The sequence below is a fragment of the Canis lupus genome, chromosome 17 (genome assembly GCF_003254725.2).
Source record: "Canis lupus dingo isolate Sandy chromosome 17, ASM325472v2, whole genome shotgun sequence".
Classification (NCBI taxonomy): domain Eukaryota; kingdom Metazoa; phylum Chordata; class Mammalia; order Carnivora; family Canidae; genus Canis; species Canis lupus.
In genome coordinates this window covers 20046689-20068806 of record NC_064259.1, presented here as the reverse complement: position 1 = coordinate 20068806, position 22118 = coordinate 20046689, and the positions used below count along the sequence as shown (strand labels likewise).

At 38.6% G+C, this 22118-nt stretch overlaps 1 protein-coding gene across 3 annotated transcripts in view; it reads left to right on the top strand.

Annotated features, from left to right (window-relative positions):
• Positions 1–22118, top strand: part of ASXL2 (ASXL transcriptional regulator 2) — a 151204-nt gene that overhangs the window by 43166 nt on the left and 85920 nt on the right. The window lies entirely within an intron of this gene.

Sequence of the window (22118 nt, the reverse complement as noted above, 5' to 3'; positions counted from 1 at the left end):
AAATAAAATCTTTAAAAAATAATAATAAAATTAATTTATTTGAGAGTGAGAGTGCAAGAGAACATGAGTGGGGGGGAGCATAGAGGGAGAGGGAGAAGGAGAAGTAGATTCCCTACTGACCAAAGAGCCTGATGTAAGGCTCGATTCCAGGACCCTGGGATCATGACTTGAGCTGAAGGCAGATGCTTGACCAACTGAGGCACCCAGGCACCCTAAAATTCAGGTTTTTGCCTGCATTAAAATTTTTTTTAAATTTAAATTCCAGTTAACCGGGACACCTCGGTGGCTCAGCGGTTAAGCACCTGCCTTCAGCTCAGGGTGTGATCCTGGAATCCCAGGATCGAGTCCCACATTGGGCTCCCTGAATGGAGCTTGCTTCTCTCTCTATGTATGTCTCTGCCTCTCACTCTCTGTGTCTCATGAATAAAATCTTAAAAAAAAATTCCAGTTAACATACAGTTTAAACCCATATTGTTTTTTTTTTTTCCTTTAGATTTATTTATTTGAGAGAGAGAGAGAGAGAGAGAAAGCACCTGCACACGAGCCAGGGGAGGGGCAGAAGGAGAGGGAGAGAATCCAAGCAGACTCCATGCTGAGTGTAGAGCGTGTCTCAGGGCCCAGTCCCATGACCCACGAGGTGACGATCTGAGCAGAAACCAAGAGTTAAGACACTAAACTGACTGAGCCACCCAGGCGCCTCATAAACCTGTATTTTATTGTTACCACTTCCACCCTTTACCTCTTTTAACAGTAGTTTTGTTTTTTAAATTTCCCTTTGGAAGTAGACAAAATGGAGATGAAGATATGACTGCTGTGAAGTGAAGGAAGGCACCAAACTGACATACTCTGGAGTGGGGTGGAAAGAACATTTTCTTCTGAAATCTTTTCTTGTTTTCTCCACAGGTTAAGAGATTTAGGTAGAGACCAAGGATTATAGTATCATTATAAATATTGTCAATTTTAAAAAGTCAGGTCTTTAGATTTGTAAGGTAATGAATGGAAGGAGCAGTTCTTTGGTAAGTATCTTAGGTTGGCTTAGGTGAGGATCAATTTGCAAACACTAAATCTCACTGTCATATCTTTGGAGATTCAATATATGGAATATTTAATTTAGTTAAATATTTATTGAAGATTTACCATATGTCAGGCACATTCTGAGATCTGTAGATGTAGTAGTGAACAAATCAGAAAAAAAAAATCCCTCTAGGCATGAAACTTTACAATATGTGGGTGGGGTAGAAGACAGGCAACATAGTAAATACATAAATTATATGCATATTACCGTAGCAACAGGTGCTATGAGGAAGAGGAAAGCAGGATGGCTGGGGAATGCTGGGCTGGGATTGGAGTGGTTTGCAATTTTAATTGGATATTCTAGGAAGGCCTCGCTGAGAAGTTGACCTTTGACCAAACATTTGAAAGTGGTGAAGGATCAAGCTTTGCTGATATTCAGGGAAAGAGAGTTCTTTATACGAGGGAGCAGTCAGGACAAAGACTGAGGCAGGAATGTGCCTGTCTTGGTCTAGTAATGGTGAAGAGGCAGGTGTGGCTAGAGTACAATGATTGAGGAGAACAGATATAGGAGATAAAGTCAGGGAGGTAATATGTATAATTACTAGGACCAAACTGTGGTGTCTGGGATTCTTGGTAGGTTTTATTGCCTTCTTGTCTCAATTTACTCTCCAGATTGTGCTACCTAGATATTAGATAAGATCTCCTGGAATGGGGATGCCTGGGTGGCTCAGGAGTTGAGTGTCTGCCTTCGTAGGCTCAGGGCATGATCCCACGGTCCCAGGATCTAGTCCTGCTTGAGGCTCCCTGCAAAGAGCCTGCTTCTCCCTGTGCTCTGAGAGTCTCTGCCTCTCTCCTCTGTGTCTCTCATGAATAAATAAAATCTTAAAATAAGATTTATTAAAAAAATAAAATCTTTAGGAAAAAAGGTTTTCCCGTAGAGTTTCTATATACCAATAATAACAAAAATAATGGCAAATATAAAGTATGTAGAAATAAGTTGAATAAGAAATGTACAGAATCTAGGTGAGGAAAACTATAAAATCCTTGAAAAGGATGAGGGAAAGACTTGAAAAATTGAACAGGGCCAATTTGTGTTTGGACCAGAAGAATCAGTATGATCAAAATTTCAATTCTTGTCAAGTAAGTTTATAAATTTAAAACAGTTCTACTTTGCAAAACAATTCAAAAGTTCAACTGGGTTAGACTAAGAATATTATTTGTGTATTTTTGTATGTATGTATGTATTTATTTAAAAAAGATTTTATTCATGAGAGACACAGAGAGAGAGAGAGAGTCAGAGACGTAGGCAGAGGGAGAAGTAGGCTTCCTGCAAGGAGCCCGAATTGGGACTCGATCTGGGATCCCGGGATCACACCCTAAGCGGAAGGCAGAAGCTCAACAGCTGAGTCACCCAGGCATCTCTATTATCTTTTTGCGTGTGTGTGTGTGTGTGTGTGTGTGTCCACATTGCTCTTTTTAATAGTGGCATTCCCTCTTTTATTTGGTTAATTATCAATCTATTTTTACTAATTACTTGGAATTTAGACCATTCCAGTTTTATGATGTTACAAAAATATTTTAAGTAAATGTTGTACATATTTATTTGTGTTCTTGTAAATTCTTACATAGAATTGATGTAAGCTATAGAATTAATTTTTATATTGGAATTGATGGGTCAGAGATATATCCATCCAAGGCTGGAGAGTGCTAAATTGTGCTTCGAAAGGGTCGTACCATTTTATAGCAGTGGGTGACAGTGTCCGCTCCCCACACGCTGACAGATAATGGCCTTTTCAGTCTTTTTACTTTGGCCAACTCTGTAGGTGAAAAAAATCTGGTTTTGATTTCGATTTCTGAATTTATGGTTGTATGGCTGTGGTTAAACATCTTTGTAATGCTTACTGACTACTTGTATTTGTCTCTGTGAACTACCTTTTTATATCCTTTGCTAGTTCTTTTTTTTTTTTTAAATTATTGGTGTTTTTCTCATTTATTTATAAAAACCTTTTCTGTGTGTGTTTATATATTCTAATTTTCCCTAGTTTTTCTTTATACTTTGTTTATGGATTTGTGTGTGTACATGTGCATATGTATGATACCAAGTTTTTCGCTTTTATGTAGTTACAGTTGGTAATATTTTTCTTCTTCTGGTTTTGTGTCATTCTGTGGAAAGCATATGTAACAAAAGTAGAATCCATAAAGGACAAGATTTGATTGCAAAAAATGAAAAAAAAACTTTTGTGGGACAAATTAATATTTGCACTTGATAGAAAATGTGTGGGGGGGGCTTAAAAGGAAAAAAATCACCCACTGACCTACTACCCAGTGGCAACCACCATTGGCATTTCAGCCTTAATTTTTTTGCCCCCTTCTAACTTAATCTTGTTTTGGTTTGTGGAGAATTATTAGTATGTAGCATGGTCACTGACCTGGAGGTAACACCGGACTTACTAATTGTGGAGGAATGATGGCTCTTATTTCTTGCCTGAACTCTTCCAGTTCACTTAGGCTTCCTGTCAGCTGGGAAGGAACTAGAGCGAGGAGTTTTGGTATTAGGAGATCATCATTGTGAGGTTCAGAAATCTGTTCATGTAAAAGTTACTGTGAAGTCTTACCCTTCCTTGTGTTGTGAAGCTTTGCTTCATTATTAGTAAAGTTCTTTATATAGTGCATGCACTTTTTCTTTCTTTTAAACTTTGGAAGGGCAGAAAGAGTTTATTTTTAAGTTTTTTTTTGTTTGTTTTTTTTTTAAGATTTTATTTATTTATTCATGAAAGACACACAGAGAGAGGCAGAGAAACAGGCAGAGGGAGAAGCAGGCTCCATGCAGGAAGCCTGATGTGAGACTTGATCCCCGGACTCCAGGATCATACCCTGGGGCTGAAGGCAGAAGCTCAACAGCTGAGTCACCCAGGCGTCCCTTTTAAAAAAAATTTTTTTAAAGATTTTATTTATTTATTCATGAGAGACACAGAAAGAGAGAGGCAGAGACCTAGGCAGAGGGAGAAGCAGGCTCTATGCAGGAAGCCCAACGTGGGACTGGATCCTGGGACTCCAGGATCACACCCTGAGCCAAAGGCAGACGCGCTTAACCGCTGAGCTACCCAGGCAACGGAGCCGAAAGAGGGTATCTTAATCTACTTTTTCATGGAGATTTAAATAGAAATTGTACATCTGGGGGACTACTGTGTGGATGGTGGTACTAATCACAGTGAGAAAACTGAGTTTTCTACTAAAAGAAAGGGAAAATTTAGTAAATCTACGTTGGAATTACCTGGTTATCTGTCCTCTTCGGGAGATTTTTTTTCTAGTTCTCTTTTGATTAAAACCTTGACTATTTTGTCTCTGTGAATAAGTGCATTTCACTGTGGAGAAAAGAGTAAGAAACTAAAATAAGTAAGAATGAGGGACGTCAGGCTGGCTCAGTCAGTAAAGCATGTGACTCTTGAGCTTGAGGTCCTGAGTTCAAGCCCAGTGTTGGGTGTGAAGCCTACTTAAAAAAATAAATAAAATTATTTAAATGATAAGATAAATAGGAATGATAAAAAAAAAATATATGTAGTTAGTTGCTGAAATTGCCCACTTCAAGTACCTAAGGTTGAGAAGGAAATGTGTCTCTGAGTCTGTGAGCAGACTTTTTGGATGTAGTGAGGCTTTAAGTTGATTGTTTTGAGTAAAGATTTAGAAGTCCAGATTCTGTTTGACATCTGTGAAATTCTTTAGTCCTAAAACAATTGCCTTGTCTTGGTAGCTTTAAAGCATTGCTTTTACTGGCTTCTGGGAATTTCATCATATAGTTAGTTAATTTACAAAGCTTAAATAAAAAATAACGTTAGGATTTTTTTTCCTACACTAGGTTAAAAGCTTTTTGTGACTAGTAGGCTCTAATTATTGCCAATGTATTCACCATAATTAGCTTTACTGTTACAAGCCCATGCATATATGGATTCAGAATATAGATTTGTTATCTACTTCAGGAGTTCTTAATTTTGATCTATGAATGGGCGGCTCTATGTCAGGACTATTTTGAAAATGGTAGACATCTCTTCCAAAGTGATAGAAAAAAGAAAAGGGTATTGTCAACAGAAAATCTAAGGGAAGAGCTTTAGGTATGGTTGGATTCATTCTTTAAATAAAGGCATTATTAAGATTTTGTTTTCTCTCTCACTCTTTTGCTTTTTTTGTTTGACTTTGGGATATTTGAAAGCTGTTAGCTTCAGTCTCTCATCATTTAAGTTGAAGTCCGGTAGTTCCTGGGGCAGAAAATGTCTTTTTCCTGTCATTCTGCTCCTGTAGCCTTAGTTTCAGTCTTCTGCCCATTTCTGAGCGAATACTGTGGTTGGAAAGTGCTAATTTGTTTCCTGCTTTATTGCTAGTGTTGGTTCCCACCATATGGACTGAGAATGGAGGAGGGAGGTGGGTCTCCAAAAGTAAATCAGGGCCTTTTAACCAGAGGAATGTTGAATGGAACATAAGTGGTTAAAATCACAAATTTACCTTAACTTTCATGGAGTCTGTGGACCCATAGAAACTAACCATAAAAATTCATTTTTTTCCTTCTGAGAAGGGTTTTTAATAGCTATCAGACTCTGAAAGGGGTATGCACCTGTAAAAAAGGTTGTTTTTGATACGACTCTAAAGCGAAAAGGGCATTTTAACTGAGGATAAGTTCATTACCGAAGATGTACTTGAGAATGATTTTTGAGAAACAGCGGAATTGGGTTAACTTAACCCTGTGAAGATAGTTTGTTGAGGATAGTAGAGTATAAATTTGAATATTTTAGGTGACTTGTTATGTGATAGGACAACAGTTGACCCTTGAACAACATGGGTTAGGGGTGCTGATCCCCACGCAGTTGAAAATCTGAGTCTAACTTTGGACTTCCCCCCAGACTTAACTACTTACAGCATACTACTGTCAGAAGCCTTACTGGTAACATAGACAGTTGATTAATGCATATATTCTGTTACATGTATTACATACTGTGTTCTTACAATAAAGTAAGCTAGAGAAATGAAAATGTTAGGGAAATCATAAGAGAAAATACATCTATAGTACTCTACTGTATTTATTTATTTATTTAAAAGATTTTTAAAATTCATTTGTGAGAGACAAACACAGAGAAGGCAGAGACACAGGCAGAGGGAGAAGCAGGCTCCATGCAGGGAGCCCGACGTGGGACGTGATCCTGGGTATCCAGGATTACACCCTCAGCTGAAGGCAGCGCTAAACTGCTGGGCCACCCGGGCTGCCTGAGAAGCAGGCTCCTTGCTGGAAGCCCGATGTGGGACTTGATCCCAGGACTCCAGGATTATGCCCTGAGCCAGAAGGCAGACATTTAACCACTGAGCCACCCAGGTGTCCCTATTTATTTATTTATTTATTTATTTATTTATTTATTTATTTATTTATTTAAAGGTTTATTTTATTTTATTTGTTTTATTTTATATTCATTTATTCATAAGAGACACAGAAAGAGGCAGAGACACAGGCAGAGGGAGAAACAGGCTCCCTGCAGGGGACTTGGGACTTGATCCCAGTTGTGGGATCTTGTGGGACTTGATCCAAGAATCCTGGGATCACGCCATGACCTGAAGGCAGACACTCAACCACTGAGCCACTCACGTGTCCCCCCCAAAATTTTTTTTAAGAGTTTATTTATTTATTCATGAGAGACACACACACACAAACACAGAGGCAGAGACACAGGCAGAGGGAGAAGCAGGCTTCCTGCAGGAAACCCAATGTGCGACTCAATCCCGGGACTCCGGGATTACGCCCTGAGCCAAAGGCAGATGCTCAACCACTGAGCATCCAAAGGACTTTATTTTTTATAATTTATGGTTTTATTGTATTACAATCAGAAGTTTGAACATTTCAAACATGTTTTTGTACTTATTGAGACTTCCTAATAAACAGGAGATTTTTCTAATTATTTTCACTAGTGGTTGTGAGAAAAAGTTTTTGAAGAGTTTGAAGTTTGGTATATCTTTGAAATTAACCTTACTCATTTTATTATTCATATACTCTTATCTCTGTTTGTAATCATTTTTTTAATATAATTTTTTAAATTTTTATTTATTTATGATAGTCACAGAGAGAGAGAGAGAGGCAGAGACACAGGCAGAGGGAGAAGCAGGCTCCATGCACCGGGAGCCCGATGTGGGATTCGATCCCGGGTCTCCAGGATCGCGCCCTGGGCCAAAGGCAGGCGCCAAACCGCTGCGCCACCCAGGGATCCCTCTGTTTGTAATCATAATGAGAATTGTAGTAGTAGTAGTAGAAGGAAGATTGGGAGAGAGATGCACTTTATTTTATTTATTTTTAAAGATTTTATTTATTTTATTCATGAGAGACAGAGAGAGAGAGAGAAGATGAGAGAGAGAGAGAGAGAGGCAGAGACACAGGAAAAGGGAGAAGCAGGCTCCACGCAGGGAGCCCAACGTGGGGCTCGATCCCGGGACTCCAGGATCACACCCTGGGTCAAAGGTAGGCGCTAAACTGCTGAGCCACCCAGGGATCCCCTTTAATTAGTTTTTTTAAAAAGTTTTATTTATTTTAGAGAGAGTGCGTGCATGCACACACACAAGCCGGGGGAAGAGTAGAGGAAGAGGGAGAGAAACCCTCAAGCCGACTTCCCTCTGAGATACAGCCAAATCCCAGGACCCCTAGATGATGACCTGAAACGAAGAGCTAGTCACCCACCTGACTGAGCCACCCAGGTGCCCGCCCCCCACCCCAGCTTCATTTTTGTGTGTATGGTTTAGCTTACTTAATTTTGTTGGAAATTTTTATCAGGGATTGTCTAACAACCCTAAAATTTGGAACCTACTTTTTAACTGAGACGTAGAATCCTTTTGCTGAAATTCTTTTCTGATAGTAACACATTTGTAGAGTGGTACTAACAGCATTGTTTTCCTATTCTTGTTCCTCCTTTGTTAGCTGGCTCATTTCTTTGAGGGATTGTAACATACAGATGGCTCAGAGTTGGCCTTTTTGATGACAAGTTTTGGATTCTCAGTAGCAATATTAGCTAAGGTTTATCAATTTTCATGAAAGGAAGGCTCTGTGCTATTGAGCTCATAAATTGCCTTCATCCCTGTCACCATGATGTCTTCATATGTGGGTCTGTTGGATATGCACATAGTGGTTTAAGACATTCTGGAGCATTTATTTGTTCAACCTGGCAGTTTGTTTAGGATTTCTGATAGGGTTTCTAACTTCCCTGTACTGGGGCTGCCCTGTTGCTGTTTGGTCTTCCTTGGCTTTGGAGAAAGCCTTGAGGCACAAAAGTGGAGAGACTCCTGGAACCTTGAGATAGGCCTATTGTCAGCCTGAGGTGAAACACTGTTAGTGTAAGTGGGAATTGTCCATAGCAGATGTGGCTGAGTTCACTTGTGTGGACTCAGGATGAGATACAGGGCACCAGCTGTTTCTGCTATATACTGTGCAAAAGATGGGAAACGGTCCCCAAACTCATCATTAGGAGATAGTTAAGTAAATTGTAGTATATCTATACAATGGAATATTATGCAGCTATGAAAAAGATCAGATGCTTTCTATATATAAACACAGGGACCTTCAAGATACTATAGTTGAATAAGATCATTTATTGAATATTGTATGTGACTTGTTGCCTTTTTTATGCAAAAGGAGAGTGTTTGCTTGTGATTACTTTAATGTTAGGAGGATACATAAGAAACTAGTGTCTGAGGAGGAGATGGGGGAAAATAAGAGGTGGATGGTGAGGGGGAGAAGGCAATAAAACTTTCCATGGTTTACTTTTTGTTTTCTTTAAATGTATCATCTGTTCTTTTTTGTTGTTGTTGTTGTTGTTCTTTTTTTGTTCTTTTTTTTTAAAGTAAAACTACCCCTATGAAATATTTATTATTGAGTTTGAATTTTATTTTCCATGGGATTAAATAAACTAGAATTTTTCATGGCTTTGAACTAAACTAATCAAATAGGACTTTGCTCTTATTTTGCCCTCAAATATTTCCATGCCTGGCAATTTGTCACTCCGTTCTCAGTTACATGTTGGGTCATCACAGGCTTGTGACTATTCAGTGCAATGATCTCTCTTCCCATTTGCTGTCACCCGGGCTGCCCCTGCATACATTTTATAGGAAGAATTAAACGTTCTTTATGTTTGTTTCTATAATTCTTTGTATCTTTTTAGTATTTGTTGTGTCATAGTTATAGTTGTCTGTCTCCCCTTTGCGCTACTTTTATTCTACCCTAGTTGACTATAGGATTTGTTTCTTACTTATCCTGCAGCCACAGGTTTTGGCATTTACACAGTTATTAATTGTATATTACAGTAACAACTAATTTTAGGAGTAGTATGGATGTGTAACTGATTGAGAGAGGAGGTATAGCATAATGCTTAGGAGCAAAGAATCTTGTCCTCCATCACTTACTAGCTAATGTTACCCTGGGCAAGTTACTTATTCTTTGTGCCACAGTTTTCACATCTGAAAAAAAAAGCCATAATAATGAATACCTCATGGGTTTATTATAAAGATTAAATAAGGGTAGCCCCGGTGGCTCATTGGTTTAGCACCCCCTTCAGCCTGGGGCATGATCCTGGAGACCCAGGATCGAGTCCCACGTCAGGCTCCCTGCATGGAGCCTGCTTCTCCCTCTGCCTGTGTCTCTGCCTCTCTCTCTGTGTCTCTCATGAATAAATAAATAAAATCTTAAAAAAAAATGATTAAATGAGGGCAGCCTGGGTGGCTCAGCGGTTTGGCACCACCTTCATCCCCGGGCGTGATCCTGGAGACTCGGGATCGAGTCCCATGTTGGGCTTCCTGCATGGAGCCTACTCCTCTCTCTGCCTCTCTGTGTCTCATGAATAAATACAATCTTAAAAAAAAAAATTAAATGAGCTAATGTATGTAAAGCACTTCAGACTCTACCTGGCACTTAAATGGTAGATAAATATTAAATCTTAAGAATTTTGGGGAGTTAGGTTTTGAGAACTTTTTTTACTTGAACTAAGGAGTGTGCATGACATACAGACTTCTTGGATAATCAGGTAGAAAGAATCTAAATGGAATGAACTAGATAGGAATAACTTGATAGAGCTATTCAGAATTGAGGGGCCTTTAGGTAAAACTATACTTGTGAGTTTATGAAGCCAGCCTATGTAATAATCATCTCTGGCTATCTGTAGCTGTTTCTTTGTATATAAGTATCCTCAGCCACTTCTTACATTTAAGTAAGAAGATTCTGCTCTGAATCTACAAACTTATTTGCATTTGCATTCACCTATTATCATCCTTCTTTCTTGTTTTAAAAGAAAAAACACAGGGGATCCCTGGGTGGCTCAGCGGTTTGGTGCCTGCCTTTGGCCCAGGGCGCAATCCTGGAGTCCCGGGATCGAGTTTCGAGTCAGCCCGGCATGGAGCCTGCTTCTCCCTCTGCCTGTGTCTACCTCTCTCTGTCTATCATGAATAAATAAATAAATAAATATTAAAAAAAAGAAAAAACACAAATATTTTTATCATTGTCTAAAGCTAGTCTTGCCACCTGCATCCGTAATATTCCAGTTAGCCATCACATTTTAGACCTACCAAATGATAGGCACTAGAGATACTATATGAACAAGACAGAAGGTCCCAGCTCTTATGGAGCTTATGTACCAGTGGGCAAGACCAATCATTTAAAATGGAATTATAATAAATACAGTGTGATAAGCACTACTGGGCGTGTATAGAATGGCACTGTAGGAGCATATTAGTTTTTGAAATCATGAGAGTATGAAAATGTACAAGGAGATTAGAAATTAAGAGAATCCTGAGGAAGATCAGCATTAAAAGATTGCAGAGAATGAAAAGTCTCTGGTGGAGAGGTAGGGAAAGGAGAGTCTGGTGTCACAGATCTGAACAGAGGAGTGCATCTCAGGACAGAGGTAGTGATCAACAGATACTGCTAAGCAGCCAGGTAAGGTCCTTTCCCCCCTTTCCTTTTCAGATATTTGGCTCTATTAGTTATTCCTTCAAAATTCCATGTATTATTATTAGCTATTTAGCTTTTAAACTCACATAGACAGTTTGTATAGTTAGTTTGGTAGGTGGGGGATACTGTATCCTCTGAATTCATCTTGTTCCCAAGTGTGAAATTGGTAATAATCTATTTGCCTCTCATGTTGGGAATGAGGAGAATTGGGTAGCTAGAGATACTTCTGTGTCCTTTTATTCTGGTTCCATAAAACGTGGTCAAGTCCGTTTGACCGAACGATTTTTCCTTGACTCCTACATTTCCTTCACTGTTCTAGGAAGAGTTGTTTTAACTCCCTGTTGACACCTCAGGGCCTCTCATTGAGTGCTTAGACTCCCTCAAGTTTGATTTCTTTCCTCTTATGAAGCTAATTAAAGAGCTCCTTATTGCTAAATACAGTGGATTATGAAGTTGTTATCTCAACTCTTAGCAGTTTTTTTTTTTAAGATTTTTATTTATTCATAGACAGAGAGAGAGAGAGGCAGAGACACAGACAGAGGGAGAAGCAGGCTCCATGCAGGGAGCCCAATGTGGGACTCGATCCCCGGTCTCCAGGATCACACCCTGGCTGCAGGCGGCGCCAAACCGCTGCGCCACCGGGGCTGCCCAACTCTCAGCAGTTTTTGACATTGTTGACCACTTCATCCTTCTTAGAATGCTTGGTAAAGCATTTCGTTCTTCTGATTTTCTTCCTGTTCCTCTGGGCCACTCCTTAGTTATTTGCTAGTTTTTCTTCTCTCTTTAACATTGGTACAGGGCAGCACTGGTGGTGCGGCGGTTTAGCGCCGCCTGCAGCCTGGGGTGTGATCCTGGAGACCCGGGATTGAGTCCCACGTCGGGCTTCCTGTAGGGGGCCTGCTTCTCCCTCTGCCTATTCCTCTGCCTCTCTCTGTGTCTCTATGAATAAACAAAATCTTTAAAAAAAAAATAACATTGGTATAGTAGTTCTGTAGCATAGGCTTTCATCATTCTGCATATTTTCTGTGTGACCTTATTCATTACTGTGACATTAGTTACACTAATTGATGCTTTTGGACAGTAAGAAAACCATATAACACTGATAAAAATCTGTAAAGATTGTCATTTTTATCTGTTGATTTCATTTTTTAAAAGATTTATTTATTTGAGAGAGCGCATGGGTGAAAGAGAGAATACTATGCACGAACAGAGTGATAGGGAGAAGCAGGCTTCTCATTGAGCAGGGATCCCATTCTGGAGCTCAATCCCAGGACCCTGGATCATGACCTGAGCCAAAGGCAGATGTTTAACTGATTGAGGTACCCAGGCACCTCATCTGTGCATTTAAAATTCAAAATAAATCATCTAGATTATGTAAAATTCAGGCTCTGCATTTCTGTGCATATCTGGAAGGAACTCATAAGTGCAGCAGTAATTGAAATACTGCTGTTATTTACGCTAGAGTTAAACTCAAGTCTTAGGGGATATCTAGATTATTCCTGGTACTCAAGGTATAATTTTAGTATCTTGTTAGGTGGATGTAAGAATCTGCAAGTAAAAAAAATAGATGTATTAAGCACACTTTAAGGAACTATTTTATCATACTTTAATTCAGTGATGTTAATTTTAATTTTTAAAAAAGATTTTATTTATTTATTCATGAGATACACAGAGAGAGAAGAGAGGCAGAGACACAAGCAGAGGGAGAAGCAGGCCTCATGCAGGGAGCCTCACATGGGACTCCATCCCTGGTCTCCAGGGTCAGGCCCTGGGCTGAAGGTGGTGCTAAACCGCTGAACCACCCAGGCTGCCCAATTTTAATTCTGAGCAGGTTCGCCTTCCTGGCTCACTTGATAGAACATGCGACTCCTGATCTTGGGGTTGTGAGTCAAGCCCCATGTTGGGCATAGGGCTTACATTAAAACAATTCATTTGAGCAGCTACTCTGATTATCATAAAGTAGTTCTAAAAATTGTGTTTTGGAAGTAGTTCCATGAATAATTCCAAAGGAATGATACTTTTGTTTTTTGAAAACACTGCCCTCCTGTGGTTAAAGAAAGCCAAATACTTTGTAAAAGTACTGTGGTCTTTTTGTTTACATTAAACTTGTGGTAAAATAATATATCAGTAATAGTAATACAATATAGTAATAGTATTGTAATAGTAATTTACTGGAATACAGTATTTTTGCTTGGAAGGAAATGTGGTCATTTTGTCCTTTTCTCCATTGTTAGAGGTAAATGAAAAGGTGGATACATATTAAACTATTGAAGGGAGAGAAGCTATACTTAAATGTATAAGAGCTAAAATAAATCAAAAGAAAAGACCAGTCAGTTGTAATATGTGATGTTAATAAAAACCTTCATGGAAAACCCACAGTAATGAAAAGATGGAGGATAAACTAGAAAAAATATTTGCAATAAATGTGATAGTAAAAGTCTTATTATTTATTTTAGAGTTTTATTTTATTTTTTTTAAAAAAGATTTTATTTATTCATGAGAGACACAGGAAGAAGGCAGAGACACAGGCAGAGGGAGAAGCAGGCTCCCCACAGGAAGCCCGATGTGGGACTCGATCCCGGAACCCTGGGATCATGCCCTGAGCCGAAGGCAGTCGCTCGACCGCTGAGCCACCCAAGCATCCCAATTTTAACGTTTTAATATATTGAATGTGAAGATAAACTCATACAAATGGCATATATACTGAGTGAACGATGGTTATGAATAACCAGTTTGCAAGTGAGGAAATACAGTAATTAAATCACAAAAATATATTAAAATTCATAATAATATTCCACGAAATGTTATTCATAATATTTCTAATGATGTTTCAAATGAACAACCCAACCTCACTGTTCATTTTTGGAGCATTCTAGGCAAGCCAGCTAATTATTTTGAAAATTATTAAAAGAATTAAGCACTTAACCTTTTTCTGTATGAACTGTACATTCTTTAGGTAATCAAATAATAGATGGAGGAAAACTTCTCTTTTTAGAAAGATTCTAGCTGATGAATGAAGAAAGAATAATAGACTTATCACCATTTATGAACACCTAAATAAAATAAGTAAAGGTAGTGATCATCAGTGGCTATAAAAATAATTATGTTGGAATGCTGGTGGGAAACTTTATAATAGCTTATTGTTAAAAATATAAAATAGGTTTGTAGTTTATAATATGAAACTTTCCAATTGTCATTTCAAAAAAAGAGACCACAGATATTTTTTGTGTTCTGATGTGGTATGACAGGAAGTATATAACACTGCCTATGAAGTCTTTTTGCTAAAATAAAATCTGAATCTGAGCAGGCCTTAGGTGTTAATTCTAATTTTCAGGAGATATGAGGGACAGAGACTATACAATTAGCAAAATATAGAATGTGGAAAACAATAGTACAGTCTACCTGGTTTCTTCTATAAATAAATTGGAAGGAAAAAGGGAGGAAATCCAAAAATTAAAAGAGAGTTTAAGACATGTGTTAACCAAATGTGATGTGTATGGGTCTTTGAATACTGATTTGAACAAACCAACTGTTTAAAAAGTTTCTTTTGGGGGCACCTGGGTGGTGCATTTGGTTAAGCGACTGACTTTTGGTTTCAGCTCCAATTCTGATCTCTGGGTCATCAGACTGAGCACTGCATCAGGCATGGTGCTTAGTGTGGGATTCTCTCTTCCTCTGCTTCTGCCCATCCCACTCATGTGTGCGTGCTTGCTCTCTCTGAAACAGATATTTAAAAAAAAAATAAAATAATTTTTTCATGAAAATTGTGGATATTGTCTAAGTAATTTAATATTAAGGAATTATAGTTAATTTTTTGAGGTTTAAATGGTACTTTTGCTTTTAGAGAATGAGTCCTTATTTTTTTGGAGCTATAACTAAAGTATGGATGAAATATTTGAGATTTGCTTCAAAGTAATCCAGTTTGTGGGATGCCTGGGTGGCTCAGCGCTTGCGCACCTGCCTTTGGCTCAGGTCATGATCCTGGGATCTGAGATCGAGTCCTGCATCGGGCTGGGCTCCCTGCAAGGAGCCTGCTTCTCCCTCTGCTCTGCCTATGTCTCTGCCTCTCTCTCTCAGTCTGTGTCTTTCATGAATAAATAAATAAATCTTACAAAAAATAATCTAGTTTGTGGAGAAGAGGCTGGTGGTATAGATGAAACAAGATATAAGCCATGTTTGTAATTGTTGATTGTAGTGTTCTGTTTACTTTTGTATGTTTTAGAATTTCTGTAATAAAACACTTAAAAGTAGAGTACTTCAGTCTTTTTTTTTTTTTTTAGATTTTATTTATTTATTCATGAGAGACAGAGAGAAGCAGAGACATAGGCAGATGGAGAAGCGCAGGTTCCTTGTAGGGAGCCCGATGTGGAACTCAATCCTAGGATCCCAGGATCATGATCTGAACAAAAAGGCAGATGCTCAACCACTGAGCCACTCAGGTGCCCTAGTACTTCAGTCTTTAATTGAAAAACATTTCTGTTTCTTCCCCAGACTAAATGTTTTTTTTTTTTAAAAGGGCTTTTTAACTTTTTTTTAAACTTTTTTTTTTTTTTTTAAGATTTTTATTAATTCATGAGAGATACGGAGAGAGAGAGAGAAGCAGAGACACAGGCAGAAGCAGAAGCAGGCTCCATGAAGGGAGCCTGATGTGGGACTCGATCCCGGGACTCCTTGGGCCAAAGGCAGGTGCTAAACTGCTGAGCCACCTAGGGATCCCTCAAACTAAATGATTTATATAGCTCTAAATATTGAGAAAATTTAGCATAAATTTTCTAAATTAAAATTAATTTTAGGTGCCTAGTACTTATTTTTATTAAGATTTTATTTATTAGAGAGAAAGAGTGTGCTCAAGCACATGGAGGAGCAGGAGCAAGGGAGAGGGACAAACAGACTCTGTGCTGAGCACAGAGCCCTATATGAGCTTGATCCCAGGACCCTGCTCTCAAGCAGACTCCTTGCTAAGCTCAGAGCCAGACTTGGGGCTTGATCTTACTGACCCTGAGATCATGACCGGAGCCGAAATCAAGAGTTGGGTGCTGGTATGCCTGGGTGGCTCAGCTGTTGAGCATTTGCCTTTGGTTCAGAGCATGATCCCCAAGTCCCAGGATCGAGTCCCACATAGGGCTTCCTGCATGGGGCCTGCTTCTCCCTCTGCCTATGTCTGCTTCTCTCTCTCTGTGTTTCTCATGAATAAATAAAATCTTAGAAAAAAAAAAAAAGAATTGATGCTTAACTGACAGAGCACCCAGGCACCCCTAGTAAAAACACACTCCTTTGTATTTTTAAGCTTTTCAAAAATATTTATTTATTTATTTATTTATTTATTTATTTATTTATAATTTTTTTTAAATTTTTATTTATTTATTTATGATAGTCACAGAGAGAGAGAGAGAGGCAGAGACATAGGCAGAGGGAGAATCAGGCTCCATGCACCGGGAGCCCGATGTGGGATTCGATCCCGGGTCTCCAGGATCACGCCCTGGGCCAAAGGCAGGCGCCAAACCACTGCGCCACCCAGGGATCCCTCAAAAATATTTAAATTAAATTTGCAAGCATATAGTATAACACCCATTGCTCATCTCATCTTGTGCCCTCCTTGATACCTATTACCCAGTTATCCTATCCCTCCACCTATCTCCACTTCTGCAACCCTTTGTTTCCCAGAGTTAGGAGTCTCTCATGGTTTGTCTTCCTCTCTAATTTTTCCTCACTCAATTTCCCTCCTTTCCCTTATGGTCCCTTTCACTATTTCTTAAAATTCCATGTATTTTTATGTTTTAAAATTATTTAATTTTAATTTTTAATTTTTATTTATTTTATTTTTTTAAAAAGATTTATTTATTTATTTATTCATGAGAAACAGAGAGAGAGAGAGAGAGAGAGAGAGAGGCAGAGACACAGGCAGAGGGAGAAGCAGGCTCCATGCAAGGAGCCCGATGTGGGACTCGATGCCAGGTCTCCAGGGTCACACCCTGGGCTGCAGGCGGCGCTAAACCGCTGCGCCACCGGGGCTACCCAATTTTTAGTTTTTAAAGTAGGCTCCACACCCAATGTTGGGCTCAAACTCATGACCCCAAGGATCAAGACCCGCATGCTATATAATACCAACTGAGCCAGTCAGCTGCCCCACCAGAGAATTTTTTATTAATTTCCATTTTCTAGCTCCTTGGGCAGACAAAGAAGTCTCATTATGATTAATCAAAATATTTTTGCATATGAATGCAAGTGCCTTAATCAGTGATTTTTCACTTGTTTTTTTCCGTACAGAGTAGTCTTCATATCTAGTCTTTATATTTGGAAATCTGTAATGTAAACAAGATTTGAAGTTTAGAGAAATGACATGATATGATTGTGAAGTCTTGGCATTTCATGTAAAATTATCTCATATTGTAAATTTTGTTTCTTGTGTACTATTTTTTTATTACCAGCAGGAATTATTAGTATAGGGCATTGTTAATTATCTGTGATGAAAATGGTGAAAAAGTCAAAGGGCGGGTAGCTTGAGAAAAGCATGCTATCTTTTGTATTTTTCATCCCCCTAACGAACACTGATGATTAAATGGGAGTATATCAGAAATGTGAACTGGCAAACAATGTTGTCATGTAGTTGATTAATAATAACAAAAGCCACTTTTATCAGCCACTTACAGTAAGTTAAGAATACTGCAGAATGTTTAATTTCATGTTCTTACCTTTGAGAATGTTACAACCCTCACTCTACCAATGAAGGATTGGGATTTAAGGCCTTTAGTCACCTAGGATATATTCTTAGGGCTATTAGAAGCAGGCTGACCTCTATACCTGTGCTTTGAAACTCTTGAATATTTTCCATAAATTAAAATTTTTTTCCAAACAAAACCCCTTGCTTATATGAATAGCTCTTACAGACACCAAAATAGAGTCTCAATCAATTTAAATTTACTATTGTATATCTGTATGGGGAGGAGTATTTATTATAAGCACTTGATACCATTTAAGAAAATCAAGCAGATCTTTTATTTGTGCTCTTATTTATTATTTAAAAAATTTTTTAAAGATTGATTTATTCATGAGAAACAGAGAGAGAGAGAGAGAGAGAGGCAGAGACCCAGGCAGAGGAAGAAGCGGGCTCCATGCAGGGAGCCTGATGTGGGACTCTATCCCAGGATTCTGGGATCATGCCCTGAGCCAAAGACAGATGCTCAACCACCCAGGCGTCCGTTTTTTTGTTTTTTTTTTTTTTGTTTTGTTTTTAATATAAAGATTTTATTTATTTGTTTATTAGAGATAGAGATTGCACAAGCAGGAGTAGCGGCAGGGGTAAAGAGAGAGAGAGAGAGAGAGAGAGAGATTGAAAAGCAGGCTCCCCATTGAGCAGGGAACCCTACTTGGAGCTTGATTCCAGGACTCTGGGATCATTACCCAAGCCCAAGGCAGCAGATGCTTAACCAACTGAGCCACCCAGACACCCCTTGTGCCCATATTTAAATTTATGTTACACATTTTTGTATTCAGGATTTCCTAATGATAGTAACAAAGTGAAACTTAATTGCCAGGTGGATGATTGTATTAATTTCCCTAGAAGTCCCTTCTAGTTCTTGACTGGGAGAGCATAACATCTATTGCACAAAGTGGTCTTCTGTCAACTCCAGTGCTTTTCAGTACGATTTATAAAAACCTCTACATCTTCCCACTTTTCCCAGGCATCTCAAGCCTGATTAATATTAGAGTTTGAGAAATACTCAAAATACTCAAATCTTCCCAAGCCCCACCAGGATCTTGTTTTTCATTTTTATTTACTTGCTCATTACTAAAGACAGAGCCAGAGACCTACCTCTTTATTTTTATTTATTTATTTTTGATACCTACCTCTTTAAGATACCGACTTAATTTGTAGACATATGTGAAGGCTGACATTTTCATTAAGCTAATCTTGACATGTTTCAAAATAGACCTGTGAGAAAAAGGTCTCTATCTGATCATTATAGTTGAAGGTCCTACCCATTCCTATCTTAATCAAAACAGTAAGTGACATTTCTACAATCCTGTTATTATTATTATTTTTGCCTCAGCAAGTAAAAATCTACCTGTCCAGTAGAGGCACAGTTTTTTTTTATCATTCCAGTACATGTTTTAGTTAATAAAATAAATAGATTTTTTTGGTCATTGAACTATTTGCTTTGTATTAATTGTTGTTATTATCCTTTTTAGCTTGGGAAATTAAGAGTTTTGCCATTCAAGTTCAGGCTATGCTTTGTAACTTTTTTTTTTCTATTTATTTGTTTATTCATTTATTCATTCATTGATTCATTCATTCATGAGAGACAGAGAGAGGCAGAGACATAGGCAGAGGGAGAAGCAGGCTCTCTGTGGGGAGCCTGATGCAGAACTCGATCCCAGGATCCTGGGATCACAACCTGAACCAAAGGCAGATGTTCAACTACTGAGCCACCCAGGCACTGCCCCCCTTTTGGGTAACTTTTCTAAGTCTTACTTTTGTTCCTGGTAATAATAGACATACCTAAACCTGTGCTGCTCTTTTCTTGGATTGTTGTGAGGATCAAATGAAATGGCTATACAATGTTTTTTTTTTTTTTTAAGATTTTATTTATTCATAGACAGAGAGAGAGAGGCAAAGACACAGGCAGAGGGAGAGGGAGAAGCAGGCTCCATGCAGGGAGCCCGAAGTGGGACTCGATCCCAGGTCTCCAGGATCATACTCCAGGCTGCAGGCGGTGCCAAACCGCTGCGCCACTAGGGCTGCCCGGCTATACAATGTTTGTAAACCACAAGGCAGTTAGAAGTATGTACAAATTAAGGGAGAAATACAAAAATTTTGTATATATTATCTGGGCTGCACTATAGGAAAATAGTTTTTATAGGAAGATATGTTTTTTGTCGGCTCAGGTTTTATTTTTTTAGTAGGTATATCAGTCTTTTGTGTCCTTACCTGACCATCTTTTGTGTGTATATTTCAATATAAAGGCTCTTTTTTTGTGCTACATAAGTTGGTACAACCATTACAGAAAACAGTATGGAGGTTTCTCAAAAAATTAAAAATAGAACTATCGGCAATCCCGCTTTTGGGTATATATCCAAAGGAAATGAAATCACTATCTTAGAGTGATATCTACACCCCTGTATTCATTGCAGCATTATTCGGAATAGCTGAGACATGGAAACAACTTTAGTATCTAACAACAGATGATCAGATAAAGAAAATTACTATATGTACACAATGGAATATTATTCAGCCATAGAAAAAGAATGCAGTCTGCCCTCTTTGACAATAGGAATGAACCTTGTAAGCTGTATACTAAGTGAAACAAGTCAGACAGAAACAAATAGTGCGGATTTCCCTTAAACCCCGCCCCCCCATCATTCTCCATTGAATTTTTTTTTTTAAGATTTTATTTATTCATGAAAGACACACACACACACACAGAGCATGCGCAGCAGAGACACAGGCAGAGGGAGGACACACACACACACAGAGCATGCGCAGCAGAGACACAGGCAGAGGGAGAAGCAGGCTCCAGGCAGGGAGCCCGCTGATGTGGGACTCCATCCCGGGTCCATCCTGGGTCTCCAGAATCAGGCCCTGGGCTGAAGGCGGCGCTAAACCGCTGAGCCACCAGGGCTGTCCCTCTCCATTGGTTTTAAAGAAACATACAGTAAGATAACATCAAAATGTCTAATACAATCCAAAATCCCTTGACAAATGAAGAATTGGGAAAATCTTAAGAACTCATAAGGGAAAAGACACCTACAGACAATAAACCCAAGATGACCAAGATGTTGGAACTATCAAAGACATTATTTCTTTTTTTTTTAAAGATTTTTATTTATATATTTGTGAGAGACACACAGAGAGAGGCAGAGACTTAGGCAGAGGGAGAAGCAGGCTCAGATCACAACCTGAGCCGAAGGCAGACACTCAACCACTGAGCCACCCAGGTGCCCCTATCAGAGACTTTAAAGTGACTATTATAACTATGCTTAAAGAAGTCAAGTTTAAGTGGAGAGTGATGCGGCATGGGCTGTGGGGAGTGAGACGTTTTTAAAGCACTCATTTGACTTTGTTAGGTTCAGAACACAAGTTTCCAACCCATCTTCTCTGCACTAAAATTCCAATGTCTAGTTTTCAAAGCCTTTGCAGAGCTGTTCTGATCTGTAGGTGTACCATCTGGTGACTAATTTGGGAACCTCATGGTATGATTAGGGTCAGATATACACATATGCATAGCTCTGGACTGACCCCAGGAGTGTTTATAGAACTTAATAGTATCACTTTCTTGAGCTCCTTTTGCTTTGCAAGTTCCTTGATTCTTTCTGGGTCCTAGAGACCCTTATTTTATTTTATTTTATTTTATTTTATTTTATTTATTTTATTTTATTTTATTTTATTTTATTTTATTTTTTATTTTATTTTATTTTTTAATTAATTAATTAATTAATTAATTAATTAATTAATTTTGAGACCCTTCTTTGTCCCATGGCCTGACAGACAGGTAGGGCTTTATTTTCCTGTTCTGCTGTATACATCTACCTTTGATGGATGGCAGAGAAAGAATATAAGCCATGTGGATTCCATTCACACTTAAAGGACCAGGAGGATTCTGCTTTGTTGGAATTTTAGGTCCCTGTTCAGCCATTGCTGATAGTATCACTGCCAAGGCTGCTGCCTTTGGCTTGATTGGGAACACAGATCAAGAGAAAGGGGGAAACGCCCAGAAAACCTTGCCTCCCTGGGGGCTATATTACTAATCTTCAGACCAAAAAAGAGAAGAATTCTCTTAGAGCTATTTCTGTCTACATTTAGTGAACAGTTCTTTTATACTGCCTTTGAGTCTAGGCTGAGTGGTCCCAGAGGAAACAAAACCAGGAAACTCACTTTGGGATTAGTAGAAGAACTTGTAGTTGTGGTTTCCTACTTCAGGCCAATTGCTATCATTTTCAGAGTTGTTAGATAGTTGCTCCATGCATTCTCTCCAGGTTTTTAGTTGTGTTCACCCTGAGAGAAGGATAAACTATGCTTACTCCTTTTTTTTACCAGAACCAAAATACAGATACCTTTTTAATATTGTTGCAACTATATTACTCATTTTTTCTGGCTAAGAATTTATTGAGAATTCATGCCATATGAGGCTTTGCTGGAAATATA